General features: G+C 36.8%; 1 protein-coding gene and 1 pseudogene across 1 annotated transcript in view; one reads left to right on the top strand and one right to left on the bottom strand.

The window, feature by feature from the left end:
• Positions 1-24377, bottom strand: part of Csmd3 (CUB and Sushi multiple domains 3) — a gene marked incomplete at its 5' end in the record, with an annotated part of 1006505 nt that overhangs the window by 197743 nt on the left and 784385 nt on the right. The window lies entirely within an intron of this gene.
• LOC129690946 (small nucleolar RNA SNORA17) lies at positions 7131-7255 on the top strand (annotated as a pseudogene).

Here is a 24377-nt window from a genome sequence, read left to right as displayed (position 1 = left end):
GAAGTTAAAGTAAAGTTACCTATTAGCTGCTAAGCCATGTCGTCTTCACCCCCAAAGTAAGATTTAAGTAAAAATTAAAAAAGTAGCTTATGGCCTTCCATAATCATAGGCATTTAAAGACTTTGTTAGGGGTACATATTTGTTGCACAGATTATTTACTTGTTATACTATACTGATCAAATAGGCCACAAGCCTATATGATTCCGTTCAAAAACAAATGCAATGGAATTAAATTTTTGTTGCTGTTGTTAGTTTTATTTTTGAAGCAAACCCAGTGTCCCAGTTAATGTTTAACTGTCAGCAAATAAGAACCTACAACCATCCTGTGAAAAGACGTGTGGCATGCAGGCAGAAGATTATCTCAAGCTGCATATTATGGGTCGCACCATAGACAATTGAGTACAGAGTATTATTCTTCATTACAGATGTAGGATAACCAACTACTCTAAGCTCTTGCAGCCTTGAATTCCACTAAATAATGGGTTATACCCTTGAGCTATGAGCTAAGATAAATTATTTCTCCATGAATTTGTGCTAGTCATTTCATTTTATCACAGCAGCAGAAAATAACTAGGACACTTAGAATTGCCTTTATCTCACAGTTTAGCCTAAAATTACCTCAAGTAATCCTCCTGTCTCAGTTCAAAACACTAAAATTCTAGATCCCACCATTTGCTTACAAATTTCATGGTTTCCTTGTTTTTAATTGCTGAATAAAATTCTAGATCCCACCATTTGGCTGTAAATTTCATGATTTCCTTGTTTTTAATTGCTGGGTAGTATTCCATTGTGCAAATTTACCACAATTTCTGTATCCATTCCTCCATTGAGGGGCATCTGGGTTGTTTCTAGGTTCTGGCTATTATGAATAAAGCTGCTACAAACATAGTTGAGCAAATGTCCTTGTTGTGCACTTGAGCTTTTTTCGGGTATATGTCTAGGGTTGGTATAGCTGGATCTTGATGTAGCACTATTCCTAATTGTCTGAGAAAGCTCTAGATTGATTTTGAAAGTGGTTATACAAGTTTACATTCCCACCGGCAATGGAGGAGTTTTCCCCTTTCTACACAGCCTCTCTAGCACGAGTTGTCACTTGAGTTATTCATCTTAGCCATTCTGATGGGTGTAAGGTGAAATCTTAGGGTAGTTTGAGTTGCAACTCCCTGATGGCTAAGGACTTTGACCATTTCTTTAAGTATTTCTCTGCCATTCTATATTCCTCTAAAGAGAATTTTTTGTTTAGCTCTGTACCCCATTTTTTAATTGGATTACTTGATTCATTGTTTTTTAACTTCTTTAGTTCCTTATATATTCTGGCTATTAGCCCTCTGTCAGATATAGGGTTGGTGAAGATCCTTTCCCATTCTGTAGGCTGTCATGTTCTGATGACAGTGTCCTTTGCTTTACAGAAGCTTTTCAATTTCATGAGGTCCTATTTATTGATTGTTTATCTTAGAGCCTGTGCTGCTGGTGTTCTGTTCAGGAAGTTGTCTCCTGTGCCAATGAATTCTAGGCTCGTCCCCACTTTTTCTTCTAACTGATTTAGTGTGTCAGGTTTTATATTGAGGTCTTTGGTACCCTGAGTGAGGTATCCCAGAAGCAGAAAGACACACCAGCTATGTACTCACTTATAAGTGGGTACTAGACCTATAAGATAGGATAAACATACTAAAATCTGTACAACAAGAAGGAGGACCCGGGAAAATATGATCAATCCTCACTTAGAAAGACAAATGGGATGGACATTGGAAGTAGGAGAAAACAAGAAACACGACAAGAGCCTACCATAGAGGGCCTTTGAAAGACTCTACCTAGCAGTGTATCAAAGCAGTTGCTGAGACTCGTAACCAAACCTTGGGCAGGGTGTAGGGAATCAACTGAAAGAAGGGGCAGTTAGTAAGATCTGGTGAAGACAGGAGTTCCACAAGGACCAAATATATCCAGGCACAGGGGTCTTTTCGGAGACTGAGTCTCCAACCAAGGACCATGCATGAATATAACCTATAACCTCTGCTCAGATGTAGGCCATGGCAACTCAGTATCCAGGTGGGTTAACCTAGTAAGGGGAATAGGGACTGTCTCTGACATGAACTCAGTGGAGGGCTCTTTGACCCCTCCCCCCGCCACGAGGGAGTAGCAGCCTTGCTAAGCCACAGAGGAGGACGTTGTAGCCAGTCCTGATGAGACCTGATAGGCTAGGATCAGATGGAAGTAGAGGAGGACCTCCCCTATCAGTAGACTTAGAGAGGGGCAGGGAGGAGATGAGGGAGGAAGGTAGGATTGGGAGGAAATAAGAGAGGGGACTACAGCTGGAATACAAAGTAAATAAACTGTAATTAATATAAAAATAAAAATTTAATTAAAAAATAAAACATTAAAATTACCAGTATATAGCATTGCTCGAAAATGACACATATGAAAAATGTCATATGTTAGTATTACAGCAGAGACAAATAAATATGCCCTATAGCTCAAATGAATATGTTCTAAAGCTATGTCTAAGATTGGTTCAATCCTCATTCTACAATTTTCAATTATTATTGAATTCTGTATTTCCATTTGATTTTATGGTTGTATAACAAAAAGTTTTATTTTTTATATTCTGTTTTGTTTTGTTTTGTTTGAGACAAGGTTTCTCTGTCTAGCCTTGTTTGTCCTAGACTCACTTTGTAGACCAGACTGACCTTGAATTCAGAGGGATCCACCTGCCTCTGTCTCCCTAGTGCTGGGATTACAGGTGTGTGCCACTGCGCCTGGCTTTTAAATGCTTTCTTCAAAAGCAGGTATTCAGAATAAAAAAGTTATTTTAATTTCTAAGTAGTTAGTTGTTCTGTAGGTTTTAATGATAATGCCACAATTAACAGTAGTTACTAATCAAACAAATCATAGATAAGATAAATGAGATTATTATCATTTATTTGGATAATATACTATTCCAAAATAAATGAATGGTCCACAAACCTTTGAGCCCTGTGTTGGTTTACATAGGCATGGCTCTGTAGATTCATGTGTTTGATTAAGAGGTGTGACCATTTTGCAGTAGGTATGGCCTTATTGGAGGAAGTATGTAACTATTGGGTGAGCTTTGAGGTTTCATATGCTCAAAATATGCCCAGTGTGGCACACAGTCTCCTTCTGCTGTCTGTGGATCAAGTTGTAGAATTCTTTGCTCCTTCTCTAGCACCATGTGTGCCTGCTTACCACCATGGTTCCCGCCAGGATGATAATGGACTAAACTTCTGAAACTGTAAGCCAGACCAAATGAAATGAGTTTGTTTTTGTTTTTGTTTATGAATTAAATTTTTATCTTTCTATTAATTAGAGTTTATTCACTTTGTATCCCAGCTGTAGCCCCCACCTCCCTCCCCTCCCAATCCCACCTTCCTTGCTTCTCTCATCTCCTCCTATGCCCTTCTCCAAGTGCATGCTAGGGGAGGTCCTCCTTCCCTTCCATCTGACCCTAACTAATCTGGTCTCATTTCTCTTTTCGTAGCAAAAGAACACCACCTAAAACAAGTACTATACTAGAAAAAGACTACATCAGGATTGTGTGTGATATGCTGAAAACATAACTAATAAAAATATTATATGATAAGTTCTACTTTACTTATCTATCTGTATTTATATTTAGAAACAATAGATATCCAACATATTGATCTTCTGACTTTAAATCCTGATTTCCTAATTGTCTATAGGGTTACTTTGGACATTATATATGGATTAGAAATTACCTTTCAGAAAAATCATAAGTAAACCTATTACTATAGATGACACACACATACGTGTGTGTATAAAACAGATATACATATATGTGTGTGTATGTGTATATATATATATATATATATATATATATATATATATATATATATACACACAAAAAAAACCCAGACATATAAAAAATTAAATTGGTGTTTTCCTTCAACAAACAGAAATTTTGAAAGTCTAGCATTTTTAGCCTTGTTGGTCAGTGAGATCTTACTGATCTTCAGACATAACAAGATATTGTCAATATTGTTGGTTACTCTCTGAACCTTGATAGTAGGATCCTATTGATGAAGGCACAACTTACTTGAGTCTTAGCTCAATATTTTCTTGGAATTGGTCTCCCTATTAATAAAATTTACAAGACTGGAATGTGCTATGAACAATACCAGAGGGAAAAAGTACGCATCGATAATACCCAGCTGTGAAATTTGGCATCTATGGTAATAACTGGTTTGGCATGACGTGCACCTCGAGATACTATAGTGGCATAAATATTCTGGCAGTAACTAATGACTTTCTAAAATACTTTAGTGTTGATTACTTGCATAGTGGATTACAATGCTTTCATTTTGAGAAAAAACAGAGACCCATAAGTCAGTGTCAAGATTCTTCCAGCTATTGTACAGCTCAAAGTACCTCAACTTATATCACATGACTTGAGTGATCCCTGGAATATTAAGTATGCTCACCATTCAGAGTAGATCTTTTGTTTTTACACTTCTCTGTAAGTTAAAAGCAGTGCTAGTAATAATCATGAAAAAGTAAATAATACTGACCATAGAATTAAACTGTACTTTACTTTGTCGATCTGTACATCTATAATAATAAAATAAAAGCTATTAATACAAACATTATGGTGTAAAAATATAACTGTGTGGGATACAATTAGCATGCCATTGATTACAGAATTGTAAAATATAAAAAAAATGGCATTTTCCCAAATTTGGTTTAATTTCACTTTAAGTTTTAGAAAGCAGAGAATTAAATACCTATATAGGATAACTAAAATGAAATAAATTCTATCTTACTCTCTTACAATTACTTTTTCATCTTATTTATACTATTGGGATACAAGAACATACTTTAAAATGGAATTAGGGACACCAACCAAAGGAAGTTCAGATACTTGTAAATTATAAAACCTTTTACAAAAGCCTATCTTGTAGGTAACTCTAACTAAGCAAGTGAAAGACTGTATCACAAAAGCTTCAAGTCACAAAAGAAAGAAACTGACTATATCGGAATATTGAAATATTTTCCATGCTGTTGGATTGGTAGGATTAATGTAGTAATAATGACCATGCTACCAAAAGCAATCTGCAGTTTCAGTATGATCCCCATCAAATTCCAACACAATAACAAATTTGTAGGTATATGGATGAGACTAGAAAAATAAATCATTCCGAGTGAGGCAACCCAGACTTAAAAAGCCAAATACAATATGTATTTACTTATATGTGGATATTAGCCACAAAATCAATGATAACCAAGCTATAATCTATCAACTATAGAGATTACCCATAAAATAGGTGTTAGAATGGATAGACAAATCTTGTTAGAAAATTTGGAAATAGAATAGATAGCAATATGGATGGATAGAGAGGAATTGGAATGAGATGATCAATGAAGAAGAGAGAGACGAGTGGGATAACAGAGGGAATACAGGGAGAGAATACTACAATTAAGGGACATTTGAGGGGCAGTGTGTAAACTTTACACAGAGAAGCTTTCTAAAACATTTACATAGCTCTTGTCATCAAATGAAGCTTTCAGTTATAAGACTGAGTTACATCTAATTAAGTTTTTGACCAAAGAGTTCCCATGAGAGCCCCAAACAATCCAGTCTGTTGCCAAAACTCTAGGTTGTTCTCCACAATCTGATGGCAAGTCTCCATTGCTGAGGACAACACTCACACTACTCATTAAACATGTAGAAGTCAAGCTGGTGCCCACATACAACCTTCACCACAACATGCTAGTTTCCTGGATACAGGAAGGTACTCAGCATACTACCAAAGGAAAAATACTGACACTAACCCTATACAAACCCAGTTGTCTAAAATGGTGCCCTGCTTGCAAGATATTCTAGGGTAGTGGTGGCACAGAGCTATGGTAGTCACTATCTGAGAACTGATTTGACATAAGGTCTTCTCAATGAGACAGGATTTGAGTGACTGAGATTTTGAGACTAGATAGTCCAGAGATCTAAGGAAAAACCACATACTACAGCTCTACAAAAGGAACTGAGCAATTGAATGGTTCCTAATGACATTCTTTTATATTCATAAATCAGCACCTTCCTCAGACATCATAGATGCTTGCGCCTGCAGCAGATGGGAACAAATACAAAAACTCATACACAGTCAGACAATATCATACAGTAAGAAACCTTGGAACACTTAGCCCTAAACAGAATGTCTCCATCAAATCCCTCCGCTGAGGGCGGAGGGTTCCCTGTGGAAGAAGAGGAAGAAGGATTGTAAAGAGCAGAGGGAATGGAAGCAAGGAAACAAAAACCTCTAAGTTATCATGATGGAGACACACATGAATGATATACATTGCTGCCTCACAGAGACCGAGGAAGCACGCATAGGGCCTACGTGGTCTGCACCAGGTGGGGACCTAGAGCTGAAAGAAGTGGACACATGCCTCCAACCCTAACCCCGATGTTATCTCCAATGAATACCCACTTATTAATGAAAAGTTAGTTATCTCCAAGGGAGTCTCAATGGAGAAACAAACTACTCCAGGGAGGCTGTTGGTGATGGCCAACAGAAAACAAACTTAGTGGCATCTTTGGAGATCCTTGTCGAGTAGTGTCATTATATCATGTCATAAGCTTTTAACATTTTTTACTTTATTTATTTGTTTTTTAATTAATTTATCTTTGTTTCAATTACATTTTTTCACTCATTTTGCCATAAAGGTCCTTTACATAAATATTACAGTATACAGTGTTGTGTTTTTATGAGATTCCTGAGTGTGCATCTATATGTATTTCTTGGCCTTTCCCTGGGCATTTTTCTGTTTGTTTGTTTGTTTGCCTGCCTTATTCTGGTGTTTAAATTTTAGTTTTATTATATATATTAAATATAATATGTTGGTCTATAGTATTTTTAATATATATATTGTATTGCTTTTTATTATTCCTTAGAAGGCCATTTGTTTTCTAATGAAAGACGAAAAGGCAATGGATCAGGATAATGAGAAAGGTAGGAAGGAACTTATCAGAGTATAAGGGGTAGAAACCATAATTAAGATGTATAATGTGAAAAAAGCCTTTGCCAAATGTTTCGATTTAGTTTTGTTCTAGTGTGTCAAAAGGAAAATCCAAAATGAAAGTAAAAGTAAATACCCTTGATGAACCTGACCCTAAGGCACTGCAGGCGTAGCTGCGCTGCCACATGTATGCCACTAGGTGGCAAAGAAGAGAACATCTATGTCTATGCTCCGTGTTCTGACCTATGAACATTTGAATGACATTTCCTGAAAAAGGTGAGTCTGTGATGACCACCAGACCAATGCCATAAGGACCAGACAAATAGCCTGAGATGACCACAGGTCTGGCTCTAGGAGGGAGGAAGTAGACCATGCCCAAGATGACCCCTGCCCAGTGCCATAAAACTCCTGAGATCACTCCTGAGACAACCCTAGACACTCAAAGACCCCAGGCACCACTAAGAGGAGCAAACAGGTGGTGGAGAAATGGAAGAGAAACAGAAGGATGTGGGCACAATGAAGAGAGGCAGAACCGGAGACTCGAGGCTAGTGAGGAAGAGCCTTATGTGAGTAGCAGATGATGCCACTTGGGACCATCCATCATGGAACCTGTGCTCCACTGGGGTTTATGTCTGGGTCAGTGGCCCTGCAGTAACAAGGATCTGTTACCACCAAAGGCCAGGCAAAGGACCCTGGACTGGACTGCAGTCCCTGCCCCTGGCTAGCTACAGTACTTAGGAGATTGTTCCCTACGCATTGCAGGAGTTGCATATGAGCAAGCTTCCAGGGTATGAGCACGGGATAGCTGGCCCTGCTACTTGTTTCCCAGGTGGTACCATTTATGAGGGAGAGATAGACTCCTCCCTCCTTGCCCTTCATCATTGTAGCAGGCAGTAGACCTGGCCCTGGGCTCATGAGAGCAGGAGAGCTGGTCCTGCCCCTCACCAGTTGTACTGTGGATAGCAGGCCCTGCATTTTGCTTGGCTGGGCAGCATAGTAGAGTTTCTGTTCAGGGCAGGGGTGGGTGTGGGTTGGAGGTTACAAGGTTGGAGGGCAGGTAGAAGGGGTGGTGGAGATGAACAGGATTGAAGTGAAAAACATGAAATTCACAAAGAACCAATATATATCCTTGATGAATTCATAGTTTTAGCTTTTGAGAGCAACTTGTACTTTTGAAGAAAAAATAATGTTTGTTTTGTTTTGTTTTTCATTCTGCAGATTATCTGGTTAGAGTTTCCATCCTGAGCAATTGTTTACTTTTCATAGTACAGAGTAGGGATCCTTAAGAATTGTCCAAGCTTCTATTTTTCTGGACCCTGGGCCTTTTTTCACCTCCTAAGGGTCATGAGCCTCCCTTTTCTTCCTGGAGCAGATGTTTCAGTTTGGAGGAAAGAGGGAATTTGTCATACCACCTTCCTAAGACCCTTTAAGTTGTTTATAAGCCCCCAGGGAAAGGCAGGGTCTTTCTACTCCCTGAGCCAGGTGTTGATGGTGCATACCTTTAAACAGGAAAGCAGGCAGATCTCTGAGACAATGAACAGTCTGGTCTACTGATCTACTGAGTGAGTTCCAGAACAACTAGGGCTACACAGAGAAACCCTCTCTTAGACCCCCTACTTATCCACTCCCCCCAACAAAAAAGAAAAGAAAGAGAAAGATCTTTCTGATTGTTAAGCATCCTGCAAGCTCTTGGTAGAGAGCTCCATGGATGCAGTTTTGGGGAGTCATTACCTATATTGGGGTGGGATTTCTGGTGATGCAGCCACTTTTGAGCCATTCCTGCTACTTGCAAGTAACCTCTCACCCATCCTTCTGTTAGCAACCAAATCAAAATCTTATCAGTTTACAAGAAAAAAAAGATTATGTTTTGCACCAAGTTAGAATCAGAGTCACTTTTTTCATTTGTTTTGTTTTGTGAAGTTTACTTAGTAGATAAGCAAGCTCTCCAGCTGCTCCTTTCTCTCAGGACCACATATCTTCAACTCTGTTCCTATTCATTAATAAAATGAATGGAGCTCATACTTTTACACAGGAAACAAAAGCTAGGCCAAACCCCAGATAATAATGAATTCTATTTAGCACAGAAAATTTTCATTGCTCTAATGAACTCAATAAAAACACTGAGATTCTATTTTAAAATGTTACATGAGTTTGACATTTCTGCATTCTTTAAAATTGAGGGTTCAAGTAAAATAGAGAATCGATTTATTTATGTATGTATTTATTTATTTATTTATTCATTCATTTATTTTTACCTTGACCACTGCCTACATGAGCTAGATGAATTTTTACCTTGATGTAATCTTTCCTGTCTTTCAATACAGAATGAATGAAGTCCAGGAGACATTCTTCATGTGGGATAGCTAAAATGGTTGACTCTAAGATGAATGTCAAGTAATTTCCAGAGAACCTGTGATTTTGATATTGTCTACACTGCATGCTATGTGATACAACTTCCAAGGCAATGAGGGTTGACAGTTGTTGTGACAAAAACAAAAAACATTAATAAAAAGAATAGGGAAAGATAGTTGCCCAAACTCTCAGATTTTATCTTTCCATTGTCATAAAATAAACAAATATTTAGTCTGAAGAGTTTAAGTTAGCCTGGGTGACTCCATTTTGAAATAAGGAGCCATTTTGACCGGGAGCCGAACTCAGGTACTAGGAAATATCACAGAATGTGCACCTGGCAGAAAACAAAGTTAGCTCTCCAAGCAATAGCCTCCAGTAAATATCACAGAATAAATGTTTAGTAAAACATTTACTAAACATTTAGTAAATGTTTAGTAAATGTTTAGTAAAACATTAGAGACAATCTCCCTGGCAATTGTGATTATGTAAACGGTCACCTCTCCCCTATGGTTTTACCCAATTCTGTAACGTCAAGGCTTGAATCCCCCCTGCTTTCTCTTATGGAAACATGTACCTCCCTGTTTGCTGTCATGTAAACCCCCTGCTTACAGTCGTTCCATTTAAAAATCCTGCTCACTCAGGGCTTAGGGTCCCACTTCTCTACTGTTGTGTCAATGAGACTTAAGTCCCGAGTTCAATTGCTCTCATAATAAAGCTTTCTTGCTCTTGCATCGTGTCATCTCCTGGTGGTCTCTGAGGGTCCCCTGATCCTGGCATTACAAGTCTATCTGCCTCTTTTATTTTATATACCACATAAAATCCCTATGGGTGAAAAAGTGATTTACCAGTTCATTTCTTGCTCTCAGTCAAGAGTTTAAATTTTTTTTATCACTGCTCAAAAAATCACACACACACACACACACACACACACACACACAAACACACAAATATACACGCAATGCTGAGGGAGAGGAGAGACAGACAGACAGACTGACAAAGACACAGAGAGACACAGAGAGAGATACAGAAAGAATGTGTCTTACTATTTTACTTTTGGTTCTTCATCCTCTTTGTCCATGAAGCCAGGCTGGGAAAGTACATGCTTCCAGTAGCATCTACTATGGTCCCCATTTTCTGATGTTTGTTTATGTTAGAATTTCTGTCTGATCTTCTTAGCTAATGTCTGATGACTGTGGATGTTTGAATAGGAATGACTATATACTTGAATGCTTAATTATCATGGAATAGCACAATCTAAAGGAGATTAGGATGTATGTCCTTGTTGGAGTAAGTGTAGCCTTGTTGGAGGAAGTGTGTCTCTGGGGTTGGGCTTTGAAGTTTCAAGAAATCAAGCTATACCCAGTGACTGTTTCTTCTAGCTGTCTTTGGATCTGGATGTAGAAGTCTTAGCTACTTTTCTAACATCATGCATCTGTGTATGTCACCATGATGCTAATGAACTAAACCTCTAAAACCATAAACAATCCATAATTAAATGTTAGTTAAATCCATTAATTAAATGTTTTCTTCTATAAAGGTTTTCATGTTCATGGTGTCTCTTCATAACAATAGAATTCACTTCTTGGAAACTGTCATAAAGTCTTATCATTAGTTCATCCGAACTGATTAGATTATGTGTGTTCAGACAAACTTCTCTAGTATTCGTTGATTATCCTGGTCATACAAGCTACACTAATATTTTGCAATCTTGACTTAAATATTCTATTTTTTTTTCCTTCAGGACTTGATATTTCTTGTTTGTACATCTCAATACTTACTTCACTGTTATTCATAGCACAATTGCACAATGAATGTATCTACTCTAATTACATATAAAAAATAGAGCCAGATATGATGCAACAATGTTTTTACCTTTTCCAGGTAATCACCATGCATTGCAATCACTTCATTTGCCAGGTGTTAAATATATTATGTCAGCAAAGCTCTCTTTTTTCATTTTCATATTCTTTGTTTTATCTCACAAGCAGTCAATGTATTTAAGCAATTATCAATCGTATCTGACAGGGCTTCCTTAAATATAAATTAACCTGCCATATGTTGCTTTTAAACAATAACAAAAATGAGAGTATTTAGCTCATTTTATTTGTGAGTGATGGCTTTCTATCTTTACTAGGAATTGCAGAAATCTTCATGGCAAGTAGAATTTGTTTAACCAGAATGAAACTCATCTTTCTTTCCCATTTATCTGAATTTCTCAGACTGCCTTCATCACAATACTAAAGGCAGTAGGTTCTGGCTGTACATCAGTATTTGCCCATTGGAGCTTTGTCATTCAGTACTAACTGGCTAACATCAGACATTGACATATGCAGGCATTACACATTCAGAGTGTTCTGATTCTAACTATCTTTTTTCTATTATTAATTATTTTTAAAAGGCACATACAATCTCTGACCTCCAAATTGATGTTTTGGTGAACAGAATCTGTAACAACTCTAAATCACTCAACAAGTCTTTATGGAACTTCACATTTCATTTTTCTTTCCCTTATGCATGCTAGTTTTGATGTGGAATTGGGCTGGTGGACAATGAATTCTTCTCTAACACACCCCCGTCCTCCATTTCATGTAACCTTAATTACCTTGGTATTTAATTCCTAAAACTAATCTAGATCTTGCATGCTACACCCACTCCAGTGTCCCCAAAGTAGCATGTCAATAGATTGTGCTACAGGGCGGGAGACACGCTTTCTTCGGAAATTCGCTCCCTGGTAGGTCCCTGGCAGACCCCCCCGCCTGGCAAAGAGACACGTTCTGAGATTTCTACGCTTTTTCGGTTGCGGCTGTGGGGCTGGATTAATTAGTTTTTGATTTTTCTTTATGACTCCTAAAACAGCACAACTAACTCTATAAAGAAATTTCTCATTAGTAAATTGTTAAAGGCTTTAATAAGAATAAAATGTAAGAAGAATAAACTTAAGAAAAGTAATAAATTAGATTCAGTATCAAAAGGCATTCTAGGAATATTAAAAGAAATAATGAGCTCCTTCTTAAGAAAAAATAACATGAGAAGTACAGCTGGCATGAGTTTACCCCTCCCTTCAGCATCTTGTTCCTAGGGAAGATCATAAATCTTTAGCAGGACATAAGGGAGGATGGTTAGCAAAGGTGTGTTTAGACTTTGGCAGGTATTTGACTTGGCTGGAAGGACTATTACAGCTCCTGACTTTCCTCCTCACTAGTCAGTGATAATGAAACCACAGTTTGAGGTTTTTGTTTCTTGTTTGCGTTGATCAGAAAGTTTCTAGGCAAAGATTTCTTGTGGGCACTGCCCTATGTTAAAACATAAACTTGTATCCTTGGTAAAAGTCTAAGTGTTCTGGGAAGCACTCCAATTTTAAGGTGCTTCCTTATGAAATCACTATAAAAATACTAGCTCGATTTCAGTAAAGTGCAGCAGATTCCAAAGCCTCACTGGTCTCTGTCTGTCAATTCATTCGCCGAATCCGTGTCTTCTTATCTAAAGCCTTGTTAGCCTGAGTGGGCCGGTCCGTGGCACTTGCAACAATATCTGAACTGCTATCAAGAAAGATTCATGTCTGTTTTCCCCTTCCTGATGTGAACTTCATATTATTGAAATTTATTAGTAGTTGGGAATTATGCCAGTTTAGTACAGTGGCAGTTGTGTTTTCCTCCAAGATCCATGACTTTAAAACCCTAAGTAGTTGTCTAGGTTTCCAGAACCATACATTCTTTGCTCTTGTTGAGCAAATCTTTAAAGTCTAAATAGAGAATTGTTGGTTCTCATTGAGGTATCCATGTTACTACTACAACTCTAGCCTTACTGTCCCGTGCTGGCCATTGTTGTGGGTCATGAGTATCATAGCATGATTGATGGTTGCTGCTCTCCTTTGCAGTGTTAGATGATGCCTGCTAGTACCACAAAACTGGTCATCGGGAAGAGGCTTTTAGGTCAGTTAGGTCAGACACATATATGTACATAATAATAATTAATGTAAAAAGAGCTCATAAATTTGAAAGAGCACAAGGAAGAGTATACGGGAGGATTGGGTGGAAGGAGAAAGTAGAAAAATTATGAAATTATATTATAATCTTCAAAATGAAAGAAATAAAAAAATATTTAAAAATTATTAATGTTTTAGCCAGATGTGGAGGTGGACCCCTTTAATCCCAGCACTCAGGGAGGCAAAGACAGGCCAGCCTGGTCTATGGAGCAAGTCCAGAACAGCCAAGGGTACACAGAGAAACCCTGTCTCAAAATGCCTATAAATATATATTATATATATATATATATATATATATGTTTTATTAATAATGGACAAACTGAAAACTGCTTCACAACTTTTAGTCTTAATCTGTAATTTATTTATTTCATAGAAAAGAGACTCATAGATAATAAAATCCACAAACATTTTTTAAACAATGATAATTTTATCTTAAAGGTAAAAATTTATAGCTAATTTGTAACCAAGTAGAGTACTTAAGTTTGAAAAAAAGAGAATAGATTAAAAAGAAAGCTTATATCCAGATTAGAGTCCAAATTATACAATAATTGAATGAGTATCTCTTCCATACTGGTAGTGCCTAAGTGACTTTTACTGGAATGAGGGTATCCCCTTGCCTTAAAGGATGGTACAGGATAGTAGTGTAATGCATTAACTAGTGTCATACATCCTGTAGAGTAAGTCAGTGATAGAGTGATAGCATCCACATTGCTTCGGGAAAAGAAAAAGCAGTTGTCACCAAATCAAGTAGCATCTTCATGTGCCCCTTCCCATAACAAATATTATGGGAAATATAAAACTTAAATAATCAATGTTACTCATGCATACAATCAAGTGTATTAATAATTTCCTATGCTAGCTACTGATGACCAACATGACTTAATTCATTGACCTTTCAAAATAATAGATTTTTACTTCCCAAGGTAAAGAAGAGAGCAGACTTATATATTACACATTTATTTATATATTTGATGCTGGGCATTGAACTCAGAGTTCTGCACACGCAAGATAAATGCTCTACTACTTGAGCTATATCCCCAGCCTCAGAAAGCAGCTCTTAGTGATCAAGTGTATATATAACATTATGTTCAAATTAAGAAGTTTATTTTATGAATATAGATTTATAAGAGATTGCTCACAAGCTAAGCACTAAATATCTTAGGCAACAGTAAACCTGTCACGTGTATCTCCGGGTATATAACACAATGATAAGCAGTAGTAATTTTCAGCATTTCAGTTATTGGCAACTGCTGATTTTGGGTTATTCTCAGTTCACTGGTCTAGAGATCAATGGTACAGACTTTAGGATGTAACGGGGAGCCTGCTTTAACCAGTATCAAGAGAAACAGGTCAATGGAAGGAAAGGAGAATTTAGTATACCAGGCTCTTTCAGTCTCTGTTATGTGTATGAATGTGTGTTCATTTCCTTTCTACATTTAAGTCACTGAAGATGACATATGTAAAAGGGTCAGTTTTTGTTTCTGTGGAGTGACACTCTGAGTAGTTGTTTACATTTACATTACATCAGCCCTGAATTCGACTTTGAAGACAATTTAAATGTTATTATCTTTAAGTAAGTCTTTGTTCCCACAGATTTCAGGAAAATTATCCTGACTAAACTGTAGCCCACCTAGTAATAATTGGGGAAAAAGAAATATAAAAAAGCCAATATGTTTCTAGATAGCATATTTCTTATACCCTTATTAGTTTGGATGTTTAAAAGCTGATGCCAAAGGGGAGATTGCATTATTAAATTAAAAAAAAAAAACTCATCATTATTATCTGAAAAAAATAGTGTTATCAATTTTTAATTGTATTTTAATTTGACAAGAAAGATAATGTAGAAGTGATAACTTTTTCAGAATAAATTTATGAAAGAAAAATTACCACTGTTTCTTCATACATAAAACATGAAGTACACTGAAATTTGAAGATTGCTTATAATGACTTAGAGAAAGGGCAGTAAGAAAAATGAGTGGTGATGAGCTGTGGAATGTGTCTACTGTTTAATTTCTTTAGAGAGTTAGAGCTTGAACAGCAAAGAAATGATGGATGAATACACTGGGCTGCATTCTCAGTAAATATATGAAGGCCACCTTGAGTTGGATAACCTACTCTCTACAAAAAGTCAATTTTTAAAAAAAATTTTTTTTTTTAGCTAACCTATGCTTGTCACTCTATGATTGGGAGACTTACTCTACTTTCTTGATATGAATTCTGTTTCAGGGACTGAGTGTGCATATGACAGGCAGTCATGAATCCTGTGTCCCGAGTAGTGCTCACCTTTGTGAATGGACCAAAAAAAGTGACATACAAGAGATAATACTTAATAACATCACTTTTTCCTTAATTTATCACAAATTTCTCCTTCTTAATATCCAACTTGAATTTATTTTCTTTTCTAATGTATCTTAGAGAGACATTATTCCTAAATTTTGAAACTTTCAAATCAACAAAATCCACTGAGTTATTTCAAAACTTATGGAGGCCTCCTACAAGGTAAGAAGAGAGCAAAAGAATAAGAAAAGCAACAAATATAAGTAGGCGCAAGAGCAAAGTTTAGAATATTTACATAGAAATTAGACTGATCAATAGTTTGTCATAATTCAAATATCAAAGATACTCCAATTTAACCATCTATTGCTCTTGATTTTCTAATCAAGGTTGTGGACAATTAAATTTTGTAAATAAAATCTGTCTAATTTTGTTTGGACAAGAATGGCATTTTTAATGACTCAGTTGTATAAAGTCTGTCATGATTTGAATAAGAATGGTTCCCACAGGCTAATATATTTAAATGATTGGTCATTGGGAAATGGCACTGCTTAAGAAGGATTAAGGTTAGGCCTCATTGAAGGTGTGGCACTGCTGGTGGGCTTTAAGCTTTCAAAGGCCCCAGCCAGGCTCAGTTGCTTTGTCTCTTCTAGCTTCCTGTAGATCCAGATGTGGAACTATTACCTACTTCTGCAGCACCTTATCTGCCTGTGTGCCACCATACTCCTTGCCATGATGAAAATGAACTGAAATTGAAAGCGGGCCACAATACAATGCTTTCTTTTATAAGAACTGTTGTGGCCATGGTGACTCTTCCCAGCAATAGAACACTGACTATAACAGATGTCTGCAGTAGGAATGGTATATTACTGACATGTCTGTTCATTCTGTTTATTGGAGAAATACTGAAGCCTTTGTAACTTTAGGCTAGAAATGTGATTTAACACTTTAAGCAGGTCTTAAATAGCCATCATACTAGGAGTATGGAAGACAGTGCTGAGTGTGATTTGAAATGTAGAGGACCAAATCAAGGGTTTCAGAGGGGAAAGAATATTAATAAGTGACCCAGGGTAAAGAATATAGCTGCTTTCTGTCCCTGCCCTCAACCCCCAAGATTTGCCTAAGTCAAAATCTTAAGAGTTTATAATTAATGGCATTGGCAGAGGATATTTCAAGACCGCCTAGTATTGACTCTATTATATGGTTATTAGCAGTCACTCTTATGCATATTACAATGAATAGGAGAAAGCTGAGAAAGAGAAAAATACAAAATGGCCAGATTGAGGTGAAATGGAGAAGCAGGAAATAAAATGGAGTTATGTCTAATGCTCAAGAAAATAAAATGTTTTAAAGAAAAGCCTAATGTTGTATGTAACAGAGGGAGTGGTGACCTCAGGGCAAGACCCCACCCATCTAAGCTTCAAACTTGTGGAAAAAAATTAAAAAAGCTTAAGCAGTGAAGGAAACTATCAACATTAGAAAACTTATGCAAAGGGGCCATATTCTACCCTCATTAAGCAGAAAACTTGACAACATTTTGCTTTACAGAGTTTTGCTTTAGAGTCAAGAATATAAGAAAGGGATTGTAGAATCTTTCTCAAAAACAGAAAAGAGCCATTGGGGCTAGGCATGTGTCAGGTGTCCCTTAATGGAAACCCAGAGAGGTGAAGCCTGGATTTTGATAGAGATGTCAAAATTTTGGGGATGCCAGAGGTGTAGAGTGCTTGTCAAGGAGAGCTGCTGTGATAGTGTTGAACGAGCCTAAGAGAAAGTAGTATGTTCAAGTGAGAAAAGCTAAAAGGAATTGATGATCTGAAGAGTGTTTTGATGACAGATATGGAGACCAGAATTTGCTGTTTTCTCTGCTTGTTTTTAGTCTTTCTTTGGTCTAGTATTTCCTTACTGTGCTACTTTTCCTCTTTTATGGGATGGTACTGTAGAGTCTGTGCCATTTTATGCTAGAAGCATGTGGTATGTTTTTTGATTTTCCAGAGGTTACAATTAAGAAATTGCCTCTTTTATTTTTTTTCTAAAAATTTATTTAGTATTTATTACAATTTATTCACTTTGTCTGCTCCCAGCCCCACCCTTAGTTCCTCTTCTTCCCTTGTACCCCTTCCCAAATCCACCTATAGGGGAGGACTTCCTCACCTTTTATCTGACCCTAGCCTATCAGGTCTCATCAGGACTGGCTGCATTATCTTCCTCTGTGGCCTGGCAAGGCTGCACCCCTGAAGGTGAGGTGATCAAAGAGCCAGCCCCTGAGTTCATGTTGAGACAGTCCCTTCCCTGTTACTAGGGAACCCACTTGGAAACTGAACAGCCTATGCACTTCCTCTGAGCAGGGGGTCTAGGACCTCTCCAGGCATGGTCCATTTACACAATGGAATACTACTCAGAAATTTAAAATTTTAAAATAAGGAAATTGTGAAATATGCAGGCAAACAGTGGGAACTAGAAAAGATCATCCTGGGTGAGGTAACCCAGAAGCAGAGAGACATATATAGTATGTACACACTTATAAGTAGATATTAGCCATATAATATAAGATAAACATACTAAAATCTACAGTCCTAAAAAAGCTAAACAACAAGGAGGACGCTAGGGAAGATGCTTCACTAAGTTTCTTCACTAAGAAGGGCAAATAACATAGATGTCAGAAGCAGGAGAAAACAAGGAACAGGACAGGAGACTTCCACAGGGGACCTCTGAAAGACTCTACCCACCAGGGTATCAAAGGAGATACTGAGACTCATAGCCAAACTTTGAGCAGGGTGCAGTAGACCTTATGGAAGAAGAGGGTGATAGAACGACAGAAAGAAAGAAAGAAAGAAAGAAAGAAAGAAAGAAAGAAAGAAAGAAAGAAAGAGAGAGGAAGAAAGAAAGAAAGAAAGAAAGAAAGAAAGAAAGAAAGAAAGAAAGAAAGAAAGAAAGAAAGAAAGAAAGAAAGAAGGAAAAATAAAAGACCTGGAGAGGATAGGAACTCCACAAGGAGACTAAGAGAGCCAAAAATCCTGGGCCTACGGGAGTCCTGCAGAGACTGATATTCTAAATGAATGATTATCAACTTTTGAGTTTAGTGATTTAAAATGAGAAAGAAAAGTTCTTTGGTAGTGATTTCTATTTAGTAGGATAAAGTAGCTCTTTCATTTTTTGTTTCTCTTCCCCATCCCCATCTTTCTCTGTCCCTTCTTCCATCCCTACCACTTTCCCTTCTTTTTTCTTCCTCTCTTTCTTCTTTCCATTTCTTTGGTTTTTTTTTTGTTTGTTTGTTTGTTTTTATTTTTGTTTTTGAGATAGAATCTTGATATTTAGCCAAAACTAACTTGGAACTTGCCTTTGCCTCCTAAATGGTGATAACTTTTGAATTACAAACTGAACTAGCAAAAGAAATTTGACTAATGAAATAGGCCTACTTCATTCCATTGATATAAAAATTTATATCTCTGCACTAAAATTTTACATAAGCACATTATTCTGTATATTTTGATATAATTTATGTAACTAAATTGGGATTTAACACAAAGTTGGTTAGTTGAAAAAAAAAGCCAGTCTATCATTTCAACTTATTACTGTCTTCTTAATCACCTTTATTGTGATTACAAATGTTTAAAACATCCTGCTTTTAGGATCTTCCAAACAGCTGACCTTATTATCTTTCTTAAATTGCTAAAAGAATCTCTAGTACCTTTAATTTATATTAGGTTATAAGATCTGCTATACTGCTGAATCATCATGATTGCTGTGAAATCTTCGCTTTTCTCTGAAATAAGTTTGTAAAGACCTCAGCAGGGAGAGGGTAGGAGCAACAAGAGGTGTGTGTGTGTGTGTGTGTGTGTGTGTGTATGTGTGTGTGTGTGTGTGACAGAGGGAAGAGAAGAGAAGAGAACAGAAGAGAAGAGAGAAGAGAAGAGACAAACAGAGAGATAAATGTTAATTTATCCTAAGAACATAAATTATCATAGTAAGAAGATTCTCCTTTCACAGGTTTCTTCAAGACTATGGAAGGTAACAAAGTATATATATACTTATAAAATGTACAAATGTTAGAAATGTTTTATTCTTTGAAGGAAAGATTCTTTCTACACACATACACACACACACACACACACACACACACACACACACACATCGAGGGGAGGAGGTTGGAAAAGTTTTACACTAAATAAAACCTATATTCAGTTCATACCCAGGCATGAACTTGATCAGTTCTTCATACACTTATAAATTATCTCAAACTTGACTTTTTTTATTTGTTTGTTTGAGGCAGGGTCTCCCACCATAGCCCAGGCTTTTTGGAGTTCTCTGTAGCTCAGTCTTGTCTTAAATTCAAGGCAGTCCTCCAACTTCAGCCTCTTCATTTGCTGGGATACAGTTATGATCTAGTATTCATGATTTGAAAATGTTTTGGTATTCAAACGTTTTCCAACAAATATATTTTTTAAAATTTTTAAAATGTATTTATTTATTATCTATTACAATTTATTCACTTTGTAACCCAACTGTAACCCCCTCTCTCATCCTGTCCCTATCCCACCTTCCCTCCCTCTCTCATCTCCTCCCATGTCCCACTCCAGGTCCACTGATTGGGAAGGTCCTCCTCCCCTTCCATCTGACCCTAGTCTATCAAGTCTCATCAGGACTGGCCGCATTAAATTCCTCTGTGGCCTGGTAAGACTGCTCCTTCTCCCGGGGGATGGGGGAGGTTATCAAAGAGCCAGCCACTGAGTTCATTCTGACAAATATCTTTAATAGCTCACCAGGATGGAAGTTCATGTCACAGAATATCTTGGTTGATGCCTTCAGAAAAAATGAAAACATAGATTGTTTTAACTCTTTTTAAGACTTCAGAGTTGGCAATCAAAATTAACACCTTGATTTTGACAAAAAACTAGACTCATTGCTGATAGTTACCTCTGAAGTGATTCTTTTAAAATAAGCATAAATTTTATTCAGAGAAAAAAAAATATATACTTTATTTTAGTAGAAAGCAAATACCATTCCATGCATATGCATGGAATGGTATTTGCTTTCGAATATACATATATATATATGCATGAAATGGTATTTGCTTTCTACTAAAATAAAGTATATATTTAAAAAAGTCACAGGAACAGTGTTGAATGAATCGTAGACAGCAAATGAACAATGCTGACAGTCATATGGGATAATTAATATTTAGAATAAGTAACTGGACAAGATCAGAGTGAGAGGACCTGACTAACTCCATTTTTGAGATAGGGCTTAAAGCCAGGCCAAAGTTCTTGCAACCCTGTGCCCTTTCCTGCTTGATGAGTTCCTGGAAACAAACAAACAAACAAACAGCAGCAGCAACAACAAAAACCAGAAGATGGGCAGCCAATTAGCAACCTCTGGCCTGGGCTATATGAGGTTACTCTTCCTTCTCTAAGGTCAGAACCAATCAGGAACATACAATTATCCTTTACCATGAACCCAACAAATCCTGGTAAAGATTACCTAACCTCAACTGGAAGCCTCCTAGTGGGCTTCTCTCAGGGTCACCATTTTGTGTGGATGGTTGACTTCTACATGCTGGTTGTTTCCGCAGAATAAATGTTCTTTGCTTTTGCATACTATTTGAGTCTGGGGTCTTCCTTCAATGATTATCAGAGCCTTACAAGAGAACTAGCTAAAGGCAAATCATTACACTAATCTCTGTATGGCATGCGCCCGAATTGAAGTCCTTGACTCTTTAGGAGCAGAAAAAATAGTTTGAAAACTTATAGACTTAATAGCACTTCCTTTCTAAGGTCATGGAAGTCAGAGGCAGGCTCTGGAAAGTGGTGAACCATGTGTGTGTGATACACCAACTTTAAATGACTTTGTTAAGCAATCATTTTTCACACAAGTTGGTAGAGTGCTTACTAAGACAAAACGATAGATGACAAACATTTTTTAACTTGGATACTTCAAGATGCCTTAAAAATGATTTATTACTTGCATTTCAAAACCATGCATGATAGATTATGCACTGAAAACAATGTGCATTCTCTTTTATATTTTTAATTGTACTATCACTATTAATTTGTGAATATGAGGTCCACAGCAGCTCTCAGAAACCCTGAGATTTTTATCTTTTTGTGAGGTGTGAAGGAGCACAATGAATTTACTATGTATGTAAAATGAGATGAACAAATTGACCTTATTAAATTTAAATGTGGCAATGCCATGAATGCTAGGATAAAGATTCATAATGTCAAGTGATTTCCATTTAGCTACAGTAGTTGTCAAATGCAGTACAAATGAGAATCATTTTCACTATACTTGAAATTTCTGGGGATTTGTATCAAAGCATCTTAGTTACAACTCTAAAACACAGTCTAGGAAACATATTTTTTAAAAGTAGTTTTCTTAATTTTGCTATGACACCCTGACCACATCTCCTTTATATATGTATAAAGGAGGCTGTCTTACAGTTTCAGAAGTCTAGATCAACAGCATGGTTGAAAGCATGGTGCACATAGGCAGACATGGTGCTGGAGAAGGAGCTGAGAGTTCTATATTTGATTCCAGGTAACAGAATCAGTGCAACACTAGGCCTAGTTTTAGCATATCAGATCTCAAAGCCCACCCCCATAGTGACACATTTCCTCCAATAAGATTACACTTACTTTGCCAAGGCACTGCCTAATATTGCCCATGGGCCAAACATTCAAACACATGAGTCTATAGGAGCCATTCCTATATAAACACCACAAAAATACTCCACTAATTAAATGGCTGAAACTAAATAATGATAATAATAAATATATTATATACTTTTATTTTTGTGTGTATGAGAATGTATGTTGTATAAATATATGCCATGTGTATATGATTGCATATTGAGGTCAAAAGAGAATGTCAGGCATACTCTGGAACTGTAAGAATTGGCATCTGTCAGTTTCCCTAAAGTGAGTGGTGGGAACTGAACACAGGTCCTTTGGAAGAACAGCAAATGTTCTTAGTCACTGAGCTATGTCTTCAGCCACTGAATTTCATCTTGAGAAACAACTCTGTTGAAAGTACACAACTAGTTGTAATATAACTACTAGAGCGTATGAAGAAAATAATAAAGGATATTGATCATTTCAGGTGTCTTTTTAACTTAGAGAAATATTTATTTATCACTCAGAAAGAGAATTGAGACAAAGCCATGATTATATCTCAGCATGGATAGAAGTCCTTTAAAATGTTATCATTTAATCATTCATAAATACATAACCATAGAGTTTACATTCTACATTTCATACTTCTGACTAGAATAAAACCTTTCTCAGATAAAGATTTTTTTCTTTGATTTTTTAAATATAAGTTGTTGGTTTTTCCTGATTTGAAATGTTTCTGTGGACAGATTGGATTCTGTTTTGTTTTCATGACCATATTTCCTATCTATAATTTTTAAAAGATAATTTTTAATATTTATGTGTCTGTGTATGTGTACATTTGTGCAGGTGTCCATTGAAGCCAGAAGAGATCAAATGCCCTGAAGCTCTACATGGCAAGGAGTGTCCTTAACTGCTGAGCCATCTCTCTGGTGCCACTACCTGCATTTTTCCTCAGTGATTGTTTCCTTTTTTTCTTCCGGCATCTTGAACACATTAGTGAGAATAAAACTAACAAATCAATAAAATGAATGAAGTTAAATACACACAGTGAGGGCTATGGCATCTGGATGAGTGTGAGACTTCAGCTCTGAGTGCTCAGAGGGGAACGGTCATAGTTGGTTGTCTGTCTTCATCTTATGTGGACACTGTTCCTAATCAAGCACATCTAGAGACTCATTAAGTCACACTGCTCGTGCACTCTAATGCAATTCTTTGGATTTGGGTAAGGCTTAAAAACTGAATAAAAAAAAAAAAAACATGAAGAGTTCTGTCAAAATTGCATTTCTGCAAGGAAGAGCTGTTCTCGGAAATGAACAGTTGAAACCAGTGAAGGCATCACTAGGCTTAATTATTTCCAGCATGTTTCAAGTATTTCTGTCAATTTATCATTTCCAACAAGGAAACACAATCTGTTGTATTTCACTGACTGTTCAAGTCTCATAAAAAGCAAAATAACACTTTAGTGTGTACTGACTCACAGGAAGAGTTTATTTGCTAACTGAACTAGCTTACCTTTGCATACTGCCTTTTTGGTATGATGGAGGGTTCTATATATATATACCATAGTAGATAAATAAAACCATGTTCACATTCAAGAACAAAATGTTAACAAACCATGGGGCTGGTAAAACCATATGTTTCTCTCTCTCTGAAGAAAGATTGAGTTGTTTGTGTATCTGTACAGGCATGACCTACATGCATAGTAATTTGATAAAAAATGTACTTTGAGAACACAATATATCCTCCTCCATTTGGTTAGATTTTAGTTTCTTTTAAAAATAATTTTCCAGAACATAACTTTTTAACATTTACAATAATAATAATTATTATCCAATTGATAAATATTGTAGCATTAGTTAGAGCAAAAGGAACCTGGATTTTCTGACTGTGGACAGCTACATAAATGCCAGAAAAGGTTTAGTCTTTAACTCTTCGAATGACAGTGATATCTGTATTTTAAAACTAACTTCTTTGATATATATTTTATGACCACCATGATGTTGGGTTTCAGACTGGGCTCAAGCAGTCTGAGGTGCCTATTCAACATATCAGTGGGCTTGGACTCCAGATTCTCCCAGCATCCCCCAGTCTCTACCTGTTACAGGGCTCCCAGCATCCCTCAGTCTCTACCTGTTACAGGGCATGGCTGACATACCCCACCCTCTGTGCTGAAT

The sequence above is a fragment of the Psammomys obesus genome, unplaced genomic scaffold (assembly GCF_907164565.1).
Source record: "Psammomys obesus unplaced genomic scaffold, mPsaObe1.curated_primary_1811, whole genome shotgun sequence".
NCBI classification, from domain to species: Eukaryota; Metazoa; Chordata; class Mammalia; order Rodentia; family Muridae; genus Psammomys; species Psammomys obesus.
The sequence above is the reverse complement of the archived record's forward strand: the minus strand, read 5'-3'. Positions and strand labels throughout refer to the sequence as shown.